We start from the raw sequence: 14,532 nt of genomic DNA, 5'->3' as shown, positions 1-14,532 counted from the left end.
ACAGAGTACATGGCCACAAAGAAAGATGGAACAGAATGCAAGATCTTTCGCCTTCATTCTAAGGCATTTTCGAGCAAACTACAGTACATACAACGAAACAAAAGACTGCAAAGAAGAGCCGATTTTCCAAAAACGAAACAATACTTAGAATTAAAAGGATATATATAACCATGTTAATGCATGAAAAGGTCACTCTTTTGGGATGGTTCTTCAGGAGGGGCAAAGGACATTGACCCACAATACCGATATTATTTAGTTTCCGTGTTCAATCTCCTTCGAACAACACGTGCAAAATGGGGTAAGGTGTGATAGACCTGGGCTTAAATTGACGTTATTTTCCTTTGATAGCTTTGTTGTTGAAAACTCGATGAGGTTTCAGATAACAGACACTCTTGACCCCAATCTGAGCTTAAGTAATATATATAAAAATATAAATGAAAAAAAAAAAACAATCACAACATCGCATCACTAATAATTCTTCCCCTGACAACAACTGAAGCAGTTTAAGACAAGTCACAAACACTCGACTCTGTTTTGGTCATCAGGATCATAGGAGTTGACAACAGTGGACAGCAACAATACGTCTTCTGGTCAAAGTCCTACACCAAACAATTGCTGTTGCAGTCTTATCAGGGGACCAGATCGTGCCTGGAGTATATTTCAAAAATACCTTACAACTTGGAAACAATGATTCTACCACTATAAAATAAAACAAGTAAAAAATGCGCAGGAGTTTCTTCAGCGCAATCGAGTTTTCTGTACAGCCGCTACAGCGTATAATCAAGGCCACAAAAAATATATCTATCTTTCGGTGCTGTCGGTATATGAACCGTGGCTCATGAAACTTTAACCACGACCCGGTGGTGGCCTATCCTGTATCACTGCCAGAAGCACGATTAATGCTAACTTTAACCTTAAAAAAATAAAAACTACTGAGGCCAGACGGCTGCAATTTGGCGTGTTCCATGATTGGAGGGTGGATGATCAACATACCAATTTGCAGCCCTCTAGCTTCAGTTGTTTTTAAGATATGAGGGCAGTCAGAAAAAGTGCGGACAGAAAAACTGCGGACAAAAAAAGTGCGGACGGACAGAAAACTAAAAAAAAAAACATATAACTTGGAAATATATTTAGTTTTCTTCTAGCTTCAAAACCCAAATCCACATGAAGTTTGAGAAAGAAGTGGCCTATTTATTTTGACACGAAATCACAAGATGGTAACATTTCCCCGCCATGAGAAATGATCTGGGATATTATAGTCCACCATGCACCAGCGTAACTCGAAGACTCTCTCTAAAATATTCCACCTCAGGAAAGGTATCCTCAGGTTTCGTTTCGCCACTTGAACAACAAACAAGGCTCATAACAGAAGGTTGTGTTGCACTCGGGGAAGGTTTCTGTTGAGTCACGCTTGTTTTTTTTTTGACCCGTCACAGATTTGGAATAGAACTAAACATAGAGTTTAGGCCAGGACCACGCGCTGGGACCTATGAGGTCATTCAGTGCTGAAAGGGAAGTTGAGAGTACAAAGAGGTTTGAAAGGAGGAAAACCTCGTTGTTGCGCTACGAAACAATTGTTGGGAGAGGGTTGAGGAAAGTAAGATGGAAGAAAAAGAGAATATGAAAGGAGGTAGAGTAAAAGGAACGAAAGGGGTTGCAGCTAGGGGCCGAAGGAACGCTGCAAAGAACCTTAAGTAATGCCTACAGTGCACCGCATGAGGTGCACTGACGGCACTATCGCCAACCCCCGCCCCTACGGGAATTTGGTACACGAAAGAATCTCGTCCTTGAGTGGCATTCGAAACTTTAAAAGACTGAATAATTATCTAAAAAAGAATGAGTGATTAAAGGCTACGACAGACCGTCTTTGAAAGGGAGGAAGGTTAAATATCAGGTAAAATAGAAGTTGGATGAAAACTGACAAAGCTCGGCAGTAGAAGGAAAGAAACAATGAATGTAACAAGAGGATATACCGACGGGTATTGCAAGGGGACCATTTTCTCTCTCTAATCTTTCTTCCTTTCCCTTCAGCATAGCTATGACCCACAACAGCTGAATAACGACAGGATATATAATTCATCACGTTCTAAGGAATGTAACCATACCGTTCCTTTCTGAGAGAGAGAGAGAGAGAGAGAGAGAGAGAGAGAGAGAGAGAGAGAGAGAGAGAGAGAGAGCTCTTTCCCTGGACTTATCCAACTTTATAGAGGTTAAAATTAATTGCCACCCAAGTATGTCACTATCTTTTGAGTGTGGAACTGCTAAAAATGAGTAAAACTGCATCTATCATTATCCTTCAATAAACCACAATTCGAAAACAAAATAACTTGTTCTTGTCGCCATCTTTAGGTGAACAATCGCTAGCAAAGTGTACAAATTGTACGTTGTACAATCTCAAAAGTGAAGGTTTGCTTGGGAAGTGTACAACCATGGCTGATCAATAATCTAGCGAGAAATTTTGCTGTATGTAAAGCCGGTATCTATATCCGACTTTGAATTCCTACCAAAGCCAGTATTTAATGTAAGACACGGGATTATACACACAAGAAAATAATAAAAAAACTAACTTTAATAATAAATATGCCCTTTTGAGCCACTATTCATATACCGGGGTTACAATGATATAAAAAATAAGTACTGTACCAGAGAGAAATGCTGGTGTCAACGTGTACGTACAACCAGAAAAGGAAGTAGGCCTAGGGAAAATTAGCTAACTGAAGCTTCAGCTGAAACTGAACTGCTATCGCTTTTATCCCATTGTGGCAGTCTGCACTCGTCGAATGTATAATTTCTAGTGTTTAACAGGCAATATATATAACGCAAGCATCTTTTAAAATGTATGAAACTATCGTTAATATGCTAAAAAACTTAAGTGCACAATATCTTGTAAATAGAAATTATAAGCATTTTATAACTGACAGCCTATATGTAATAGGCACTGGTACTACAGACTTGAGTCATTGCTTGATTTGTATGATTCGTAGATATTATTGCATATTCCCTTTCATGATACAAATGTCTAACATACATACATATTTCAGTTACGTCTTTTTCTTCGTATTTTTTTTTCTTTAACTGATAAAAGTTATGTTATCAATGAAACTGTAAAAAGAAGACGTGACTGACTCAATCAGAACTAACAATAATCCTTTCTAGTCCTAATGTTGCATACTTGTCATTATCCTCCTATCTTGCATGCTGATCTCAATAATAGCCTTCCTCATACTGCCTGTTTTATGACGGTAATTAGAAAATCACGCCATATGAATTAAGTGGGTTAGATCTGTAGACGGTAGCCTACACAGGGCGGGGAGGGTATAATGCGACAATAGCTCTTTAAAATTCCGGAGGGAGAACATGGAGCATTTTATGGAAACAAAGTACCTGTCGATGCATAAAATGTTGCTAAAAGATTGATATTAAATGAAAACTGATGTATCATCAATGTACTTATACGATGTGAGCCTAATGAAGCTAAGTATTCAAACTACAATCTCATGATTTTATTTTCCCAGAGGTGCTAAAAGGAGCACATCGTTTCTAACGGTTTTTTAATACGTTTCTGCCTATAATTAAATTCAGCTATTTATTGACTATAAACCCATAAAACCGCTATAAACATTATCAGGCTCTGACTTCGAGTATCGGTCTATTATTTTGTTGACATTCTGAGTGTCAGTGGTTAAGGATGGTGTGAGGTAAAATCATTATAGGCCTACTTACAAGAAAGCATTCCCCCTCTCTGTTAATAAGCACAGCAAAAAGCTTATCATCGCTGAAAATGTACCAAGTAAAGGAAATTACAAAATCTAATAATGGAGGCGCATTTTGAGATGTATGTTTTTCTACAGTGTTCAGATTTTACCTCAAACCGGGTAACGATAATGAAGGCTAATAGAAGTGGTAAGGAAAAACTCAGCCTAACTGAAAATCTTGCGCATTTTTCGATGCAGCTACCTCATATAGGAGCAGAGCATGTTATTCAATGTTACAATTTACAAGAAAAGTACTGAACTTCGTCAAGCGATCATTAGTTAAAAAAAAAAAAAATTCGAGGCCTAGACCTATATTACGATGCTTTTAGACAATGGGATCATCGTTATCTCTCTCTTCTGTTTTTCCATTCGTTTGTTATTCTCTCTCTCTCTCTCTCTCTCTCTCTCTCTGCATTTGGTTGTTATTCTTTCTCGTTATTCCCCCAAATTTTTCTCTCGTCTGTCTACGAGCGAGTGCATCCCAAGGAGTTGCCATGACCAACTGTCAATAAATGTTTTAGGTGACAGATGAGCACAGGAGTAAAGAATGAGGTACCACAAAAGAAGGGATTCAAGGGTAGCTAAGGTTCCCTGAATGCCAGTAAATTTTTATTATATAAATGAATTGTTATCCGACCTGGATATAAATCATTAAGCATTCTCCTAAGAGAGAGAAAAAATTACCTTTCGACTTTTCGATAAATATGTGATCTAAATAAAAAAAAAAATCAGTATACCGGTACTCTGGATTACTTCGTCAGTAGCGAAGATGTCACTGACCTACGAGCTGGGTGGGTAAGTGGGTGAATTCAGGCAGAGGGGAGGGAGGGGGGGATTGACTTAATAATAATCTACCCCGTATGTTTCAACAGAAGTAGAACTGACAAGATTCTTTCCAAACTGTGGTTTCAATCGCGGCAAAGACTTCGTCCCAAAGGACCGACCGGAGAAAAGCACGCATCTGAATATGAATGATTAATTTCGGTGCTAATTTATTCGTGGTAATTACAGACTCTAAAAATTTGTTTACACTTTGCGATATAACACATGCTGACACGGTCTCTATATATCAAGGTTGCACCCAGCTCTTATAATAATTCCGTAAATGGTGATTTTTTCCCCGTCATCCTCTACGAAAAATATTTAAAAAGACGAGACGTGAAAATTAAAATTGCCAAGCAGAACAATTTTCCTGAAAAATATTTATAATTATACTTATTTAGATGCCAAATTAATGCTGTTAAATGAAAGCTCAGTTAATACTCACGGCGAATCAAATATCCTCGAAATTACAAAATGTCCCTTCGTGTAGGCAGGCATTCCATTCACCAAATCACCATTTAGCAAAATTATTTGGAAATGCCATAAATGCTGGAAATTGAAACCTATGCTTCCTGCCGGTGTACACCCTACGCACAGACTGCGTGAGGATGGGAAGGTGATCTGGGTTTGTATAGGTCGAGCTGAAACGTAGTTGACTTCTAGCATTTAATTAATTTATATCTGCAACGACATTCGACGGTCGTAAACTTCTTGCGATGATCATAAAGTACTCTCATACCAGAATGCAGCCCCACGAATGTTCAAAATGCGCTTGTTTGAGCTTCTAAAGGCGAAATTGCGTGGAAATATTTTGGAGAGCATAGCGGGTAACCGGCAACTCAACACAACTGGTTTGCAGGTGGAAAGAGGTCGGAGCTTGGTTGATGGCTGTTCCTACGAAGCAAATTCAGATTGTTAAATGCAATGTTAATTTAACTATGGATAGTCTAAATCTCTAACTGCAGATTGTTTAAAGAAGAGTACAGGGTTTTGTAAGCAATAAAAAATGGAGTTTTTATCAGTCTCTTGTTCTATTTTAACAATGACTTCATTAAAATGCAGGTATACAGTACTCACGAACGCCACCACCGTGTTTGACCTTGAAAATGGCCTCAAAGGAAATGACGCTAAAAAGCATTCATAGATCTGAGATTACTACTGGTGTTATGCGTATGAGAGAGAGAGAGAGAGAGAGAGAGAGAGAGAGAGAGAGAGAGAGAGAGAGAGAGAGAGAGAGAGAGAGAGAGAGAATTTAAAAAAAATAATAGCGTCGGTTAGGCCTAGTCCGTGACATACTGATTGGTTACGAGATGTATGTATGTATACTTTCTTAGGAAAGCATAAATATATAATTCTGCCTTAAATGTATTATTATCTGGTGTGAATTTAAGATTCTTTGAGGGATTTTAAGACTATGTGGACACAAATGTAAAATAGTATGCAAGCTTTCGAGGTTCATGGCAAAACTTCATGAATTTAAGCGGGAATTATTGCTATTCGGTCAGCTATACACGACGTATTTGCGTTGCTATAAAAGTTTTCTTTATGGAAATTATGAGTATTTAATTGTAAATAAAACATTTCTTTTAAGGATTCAAATATTAGGCGAGAACCTTTTCAGGAATATTGAAGCTAAGACTTCTTGGTGGGAATTATTTATCTTTCCTCATGTACAGGAAATATGAAATAAATCCCTACATCAAATACTTTCAGTCTTAACAATGAGTTTATTCCTTTCGTAGCACCAAAGACACACAGTCTAACAACAGAATCCAAGTGCGTTGTCACACAAGCCGCTTCAGCATTTGAGTACAATGGAAGCTGCGTGTCTCGTTGCAGTGATGACACGCAAGGGAGAACTTACAAAAGTTAACCTGATTTCTGTAGTTTAGTTTAGGCTCATGCGTGGGTTATGTTCATGAGGATAAATCACTGTACTGCAAGCTATTTTTGTCCGGAGTTTGCGGTCTCATGAAATCCATTTCTGTTGTTGAAAGTGACCCGAAAAACCTACAATGTTTCTAAAAGGGATTTAGATCGCGGATCAGGTTATGTAGGCTACATGATACGATCTATGATTCACGTGGTTGAATAGGTCAAGTTTGGGTCACATTTCCGTTCATGCAGTGAAGTTACGTAAGTTTTGAAATAACAAATAGCTGACAAATGCGGTGGTATATATTGAAGAAAAACTATTTTTTTTAATATTATCATAGTTTTCTCAGCAACAAAGCAACACCAGTTAAAATTACTGTAATTTTACTACAGATACATCTACCAATTCTGCTGCTGGTGTTTATCGTTATGAATAGCACTGTCTCAAACAAGAAATTTCTTTTGTGAAGAATATGGAGAGAGAGAGAGAGAGAGAGAGAGAGAGAGAGAGAGAGAGAGAGAGAGAGAGAGAGAGAGGGGGGGTTTTGGAGTTAGGGTCCCCGCCCTCACACAGCAACCTTGGACTAAAGACAAGTGTTCAGAACACTTGATAAATCTGCTTGAATTACTGTGAGGCACTTAAGGACGATTCTCGCTTATCCCAAATTATTGGTAATCTAGGTAGAAGGTGGTCTGTGTCAGTATAACTTGACTTTTGAAGGGAGAGGTACGCATTTTTATCTTAAGTAGTTAATATTGATATAGGTCTAAAATATGTGAGGAGAGTTGACAAACGTTTGGTGATGCTTCATTGCCGTTCTAAGTAAATGTGAGATTCGAAATAATGTGATATTTATGTTATATAAAAAAAATATCCAGTATACACATGAAGAATCGACTTCATGTTGGCGATGCTTACTCATAGGTGTTGAAGTAACTTTGAGCGTGAAGACTTAAAAGATTAAAGGTGCACTATATGAAGGGAGTGTCGACGAACTGTTGATGATGCATCTGTTCAAATTTGCACTCGAAAATTAACTTTCCAGTTTTTGTCAAGTACTAGAAAAGAAGATCATGACAGTAGACTCAAGGACACATCAGCCATTATTGCTAAGACGAGCCAGAGGCTGAACCGAGAGTACTCGGCCTAAAAATCCAGCAGTTTTGTTGCTAAGTAGTTGTTTTCATGTTTATCTTTTCATTAATCTGTTTTTGAATGTACGCATCTTATTTGCAAGGTCTCTGTTTACACACACACGCACACGCACACGCAAACACACACATTCTCTCTCTCTCTCATATCGAAAAGAGTTGCCAGTACCCAATTAAACCAACTCCTTCGAGAGTACAAAGCCATGATACCGGGTAATTTCATTGGTAGAGATTCCAGGCGCTCGAATCTTTTGATTCAGAATTCTTCGATCAATTTACGTGTAGGGGAGGAATCGAAGCATTTCGGTCAGCGACTGACTGATCGCGTGTGCATTATGATAATGAAACCTACCAGTCGCTTCATATGCGCATCTGGGGACAAAGGATGAATTCTATAGAACTTCACAGAACTAGAAACCATTCCTATAATAAAGAAACTTGACGAAAAACAATGGCAACTTTCGATTGTCAGAAATGTAAGAAAAACTTTCAAAACACAAAAGGGTGGCCCGGGAAGTTCTTGGGTGGGGGTTACAACAGGAATCTCTCTCTCTCTCTCTCTCTCTCTCTCTCTCTCTCTCTCTTCTCTCTGGGACTCCAGTTCAGGCAGCTTACGAGTCCAGTCTAGGGTCTGGTGCTATCGAGTCAAGAGGTGTATGGCAGCGCAGAGCAAGATTCATTCGTCTCGGCTTATAGTTTAAACTTTATTTTTTTAAAATTCTATATAGTGTGATGGTTTAGAACTATTGTCGGCTAATTAACGGTATGGTACCTTTTTTAATTTCTTTTGATAATGTTAGAATAGGTTTATAGTTTTAAAGTTATCTTAAAAATGGTTAAATTTTTGGAAGTTGAAATACGACGCGTGTGTAATGTTACCTGTAGTATGTAATTAAGGTTTAAATTTTCCCAGGTGCGGTGCGAGATTTTTCGTAAAGATTGATTATTGGTCAAGTAAACGATTATAAATAATTAGCGAATTACATGTACATGAAATGCACTAAAAGATGGGGCAAATTTGCGAGAAATATTTTATTTTCGTGACTAAGAAAAAAAAAAAAACCTTGAACTTATGAAATTACGTAGTCTAAAGTGTTCTAGTATACGACAAATTGCGGTAATTTGTTGTTTGATCATCCGATTCCAAGTCTGAATCTCTTTCATTGCAGTTTGAAAGGGTAGGATAGCTTTAACAGGGTCAGAGAGATGAGCGCCATAATAGCTGTTGCCTACCTTACCCTAAGGGAACGCTGCACATGTGGTTCAGAAGCATGCCCCGATTTCAGTCGGTTTCGCGTGGTTCCAATAATATTTTGTTACGCTTGATTTTTTTGCAGTATTATAGTACTTTTTTGGATGTTCTGTGAGGAATTTGTTATATTCCTCGCTGAGAACAATGGTTTATGCAGAATATTTTCATTATATATAGATTATTAAACTGTATTAACGCCCAAATTACAACTTGTTTGATGAAGTTGAACGAATCATTAAAAAAGTTTTTTATAGAAGCAAGTTTCCATCCTATAGGACGAATAAGCATCAGTGTTCAGATGCGTACGAAGCCTGCGCTTTATTGCACATTGCGTATGTTTGCTGTTAATGAAAATGCGTGACAGCACTTGCTATTTATTTCGCGACTTTTCACAAATTTCGGTGCAAAGTCTTTCGGTTTTGGAAGTAAAGTACAGAAAGAGGAGAACAACATGGAGGTTTCAGGAACAACTCAACCATGACGAAACGGGAAATGACGCGCATAAAAAGGAACTTTACTCACTCGTTTTCAAAAAGAATGAACGAATGAGAATGGATGAGTTTTTTTGATTATGTGGTTTATTGAAACCGGAGATTGGTATCAGTGTTAGTTATTGTTTGCTGCTATTTAGGAGTTGCGGCATTATGGTGAAATTCTTCATTTAAAAAGACGGGAAACTGAATTTTATTTAAAAAAACTGGAAATTGGATTGTATTTTATTTTGTTTCTATATACACACACACACACACACACACACACACACACACACACACAGCACACACACATATATATATATATATATATATATATATATATATATATATATATATATATATATATATATATATTATAAGGGCCGGAGCTGAGGCTCAAAGTACACATCACGAAGTCGCATTAGGAAAGGCATCCTCAACATCTATAGCTTATTTTTTGCCGACGTTTCGCGACGAATTCCAAGTCGCATTTTCAAGTCTATAAAATATAATATAATTTGCGAACATCAATAACAAATTAATGCAATGGCAACAGCTCTTTATGTAGTAGAAATATTTAAAAAACAAAACACTTCATTCCAAGACAAGTCAATATTCAATAACAAATTAATGCAATGGCAACAGCTCTTTATGTAGTAAAAATATTTAAAAAACAAAAAACCTCATTCCAAGACAAGTCAATATTCAATAACAAATTAATGCAATTTGTTATTGATGTTCGAAATTATATTATATTTTATAGCCTTGAAAATGCGACTTGGAATTCGTCATCACGAAACGTCGGCATTGAAAATAAACTGTAGATGTTGAGGATTTTTCTTTCAAGTATATCAAGCAATCACGAGATGTTTGTATATATATATATATATATATATATATATATATATATATATATATATATATATATATATATATATATATATAATGAAACAAAATATAATACAATCCAGTTTCCAGCTTTTTAATATAAATTATATATATATATATATATATATATATATATATATATATATATATATATATAGAGAGAGAGAGAGAGAGAGAGAGAGAGAGAGAGAGAGAGAGAGAGAGAGAGAGAGAGAGAGAGAGAGAGAGAGAGAGAGAGAGAGCTACGTGAATAGAGTAAGTAACCTACAAACGTCTCGTGATTGCTTGGATATACTTGAAAGAAAAATATAAGTGGCCATGACTCCATTATCAACCTAGGAAAGGTTTTCTAATATGCCAAAACAGGAAACTGCCCCGGGCCAAGGCCGCCCCCAGGGGCGAGGAAAGTAGTAAGGGGTCAGACCCACCTGCTCAGGAAATGATATGCTTGCTTCCTTTTCTTCACGTCTGTGATTTTAGCCTATGATTTTAGTTTGGCTAATCTCTGTGAAATAGCGTAACCGACAAGGTAATAAGTAGGCCTATAAGGGTAAGGATTACAGGATTTATGCGTGAAGTGGAGGCTGAAATTGTTAAATCGTTTATTTTTGTCATTATTATTAAGAATAAGCCGGGCTCCATCAATTTTAGCCGCTTCGTAGACCTACACAGAAGGCTTATCCTTACTAAGTCGACGTCACAGCACCCACATAGGCCTACATTGTACCGTTCTGTTCTACCGTAAATGCTCTCTGTTGTTTCCTGCCTAAGAATGCCCTTCATTTCCAACACTTCTCTTCTAAAACAATGCTTGTACAGTCACTGAAAAATGTTTTGTAACACAATTAAAAACTTTTCGCGCAACAGCTTATAATAGTGACATCTGGCGCCATTTGGCAACTCCATCGTAAGCGCATGAAACAAGCACAGACACGACTGGTGCGTCAGGGAAATTACCTCCCAGTTTCCCTTTTTATTTAATCATATATTCTCTCTCTCTCTCTCTCTCTCTCTCTCTCTCTCTCTCTCTCTCTCTCTCTCTCTCTGTCTAAGTATCCATTGGGTGTTACCTGATTTTCTTCCTATACTTTTCCATTGAGTTATTTATACATGGACAAGAAAGTCTCTGAATTTACTCCCATAAGGATTGAATGGATGACTAATTATAGTTTTTATTTGACTTCTACCCTACCATCATGAGCGAAATTTTTTCAAAATGTTTCGTTATTTTATTACTAACCAAAATCGAATAAGAAAAGCACATTTCCTTGTATGCATGAAACGAATAAATTATTGTAGGTGAACGAAAACTTCTGGAACATGTTGCAAAACATCGCTGGGTGATTGTAGTGTAGCTTCAGAATGTTTATATTTTCACCAATCCCGTAATTGTTACTATAAACTTGCATTGTGATGATGCTTATGATAACAATTACGAGATTGATAAAAAAAAAATTGAAACCACATTACAAATGTTTTTTAAAAGCAAAGAAGTGTTGGAAATGAAGGGGCTTATAAGCAGGAAACAACTGGGAGCCTTTACGGCAGAACAGAATGGTACAATGTAGGCCTATGTGCGTGCACTTTTCCGTTTCATGTTAGGAAAAATTACCAGTGGAAAATCATGCAAGATAGAGTGCTATTATTATTATTATTATTATTATTATTATTATTATTATTATTATTATACTCGTCTTCTTCTTGAAATGATAGTCTCATATGCCAAGCAGTGTGTGACCACTTGCTTGCGCATCGATGATGTAGGTCTACTTCACCTTGACTTTCAGGATTATGCTCCACTCTTTCTCGCTAGCTGAGCGAGTCCTTTTAACTGCTATTTATTTATTTTTTTAAATTTTGCTCTCTCTCTCTCTCTCTCTCTCTCTCTCTCTCTCTCTCTCTCTCTCTCTCTCTTAAGTTTGATGGTTTCCTTCTCTCTGACCTTTTTCATTCCTTCTCGAACTTTTCTTACCTTAGCCTAAAAATTGAGTATACCTTAGCCTCTCTCTTGAGTCTCTCTCTCTCTCTCTCTCTCTCTCTCTCTCTCTCTCTCTGAGGCAAGCTTACGTGTTGGTAACTTAATGATTATAGCATTTTAAACATCTGCCGGAGTTAGTCTGTCAACAGTTTGCCATCCATTCACTGTAATCACTGAATTAATTTCTGTGGTGGCCGGAAATAAAGTCACGGGAAAAAAAGTCACAATTCTGGCTAGGAAAAAGTCACAGGAAAAAAAAGTCACATTAATTGACGGTGGCCGGTAATAAAGTCACAGTGGAAAAATTCACAATATTTCTTGGGGGTCACTATCTTTACGATACTTACAGTCACGCTTCTACGGTAATCCCCAACGGGCTTGTGCTAAACGCGCCGCAAAGATATCTTCCTTGGGGGTCACTATCACTTTTTTTTTACCTGGATTCAGTTTCTATATTTCCCCAGTTAAATTTCGCCTGAGGCAATCAGGTTGTTTTCTTTTTTCTTTTGAAGACAACCATTATGCAAATAAAACTCGTTCATTCTCAGTGGATGAGTTTCTTTGGAATATAATGTCGTTTTTTTGCTGAGAGAGAGAGAGAGAGAGAGAGAGAGAGAGAGAGAGAGAGAGAGAGAGAGAGAGAGAGAGAGAGTTAAGTATACTCCTCATAGAGAGTAATCGGTAGGAGACGTAATGCCTGCTGGTAATATTATGATTAATTCAAAGACGTTATTGAAGATTGTAATTGTTATTAACAGATATCTTTACTAAAAGATATATCTTTACTAAAAGACATGTCTTTACTAAAAGACATCATATCTTTACTAAAAGACATATCTTTACTAAAGGACATATCTTTACTAAAAGACATATCTTTACTAAAAGACATATCTTTACTAAAAGACATATCTTTACTAAAAGACATGTCTTTACGAAAATACATTTCTATACGAAAAGACATATCTTTACAAAAAGACATATCTTTCTAAAAGACATACCTATACAAAAAGACATATCTGTACTAAAAGACGTATCTGTACTAAAAGACATATCTTTACTATGAAACCAGAATGAATTGTATGTCTATCTGTTCGTCCAATATATATTAAAACTTTTTGTTCTGTAAAAAAAAAATCTTTCATATGAAATTAAGTAGTTTTGAAACCAAGAGAGTTATTTAAATTTTAATAAACATCGATAATAAAAATCATTATGATCTCTAAATTCCTTTGTACCTGAGACCCATTCTTCTTTAATTTTCCTCGTGTTTCTCTGTTCTTTTTCTGCTTGTATTATTTCGGCCCCAACTCCGCTAGCTTTGAGGATAACACCGCTTTTTTTGAAGTTAGAATAGCTTGGTCTAGTCTGTACGGTATTTGGATAGGTTACCAGCAGGAAATGCCAAGCGCCGTCAGCGAATATGCCTCTTGATTGTCTGTTTGGGTAGGGGTTGGGTCTTGCAACCTCATCCCTCAGAACATTAAGTGTCCCACCACTTAAAGGGGGAAAATGCATACGATGGGAATAGAAGTATGTATATTTATATAAATACTTTTATGTATATTCACTATAAATATTTCTTTTATATATAATTGTATACATCCTGGTCGTCCAGTAACTCACTCACCCACAGTAAATAGTAGATTACTTCCTTATAAAATAACTGAATTTAACGGGTCACAATGAGGGTGGAGAGGAGCATGGAGCGTGAATCTTATCTTAAGATAAAGACAAAGGCCTGTTGTGAAAGAAATAATTATGTGCCATATGTATGCCCATGCCCGACCAGACTCGCTGGCATGAAAATTGGTTTCCTTCCTTGTAAGCAACAATTTTTCTCTGGGGTTTGATGACAATATTTTCAACATTGTATTCAAATATATTTTAATATTTTATTCAGTGATATTTTAACACTTAAATCAATGATATATCTTAACATTTTATTCTCTGAACATTCTTCGCTTTCTTTTCCAAAAGTCTTGGTAGTTTTTTGCAATTTTGTTTTTCTCAGTTTTGTTCCACGTTATGGCCACTTGCTGCTACGTATTCTCAGAGTTGCCCCCACCATGGCTATTGGATGCTATTTATTCGCAGTTTTGCCCTGCCACAGCTATCTGTTGCTATGTATTCTGAAAGTTTCCCCATAATGACTGTTTGTTGCTAAGTATTCTCAGAGTTGTCCCTATCGTGACTATTTAACGCTATCTATTCCTAATTTGCCCTGCCGTAGATATTTATCGCCACACATTCTCAGAGTTTCCCCATCATGGCTGCTTGTTGCTGCATATTCTCAGAGTTGTCCCCATCATAGCTGTTTATTGCTGTGTATTCTCAGAG

At 36.9% G+C, this 14,532-nt stretch overlaps 1 protein-coding gene across 1 annotated transcript in view; it reads left to right on the top strand.

The window, feature by feature from the left end:
* The first annotated feature begins 8,230 nt into the window (after nt 1–8,230).
* The window catches only part of LOC136837026 (N-acetylated-alpha-linked acidic dipeptidase 2-like), a 33,850-nt gene continuing 27,548 nt past the window's right edge, over nt 8,231–14,532 (top strand). The window contains exon 1 of the mRNA XM_067101568.1: nt 8,231–8,367. The gene's annotated coding sequence lies outside the window, so the exon portion shown is untranslated. The remainder of the gene's footprint in view (nt 8,368–14,532) is intronic.

This window comes from Macrobrachium rosenbergii, chromosome 57 (assembly GCF_040412425.1).
Source record: "Macrobrachium rosenbergii isolate ZJJX-2024 chromosome 57, ASM4041242v1, whole genome shotgun sequence".
In the NCBI taxonomy this organism is placed as follows: Eukaryota; Metazoa; Arthropoda; class Malacostraca; order Decapoda; family Palaemonidae; genus Macrobrachium; species Macrobrachium rosenbergii.
The sequence above is the reverse complement of the archived record's forward strand: the minus strand, read 5'-3'. Positions and strand labels throughout refer to the sequence as shown.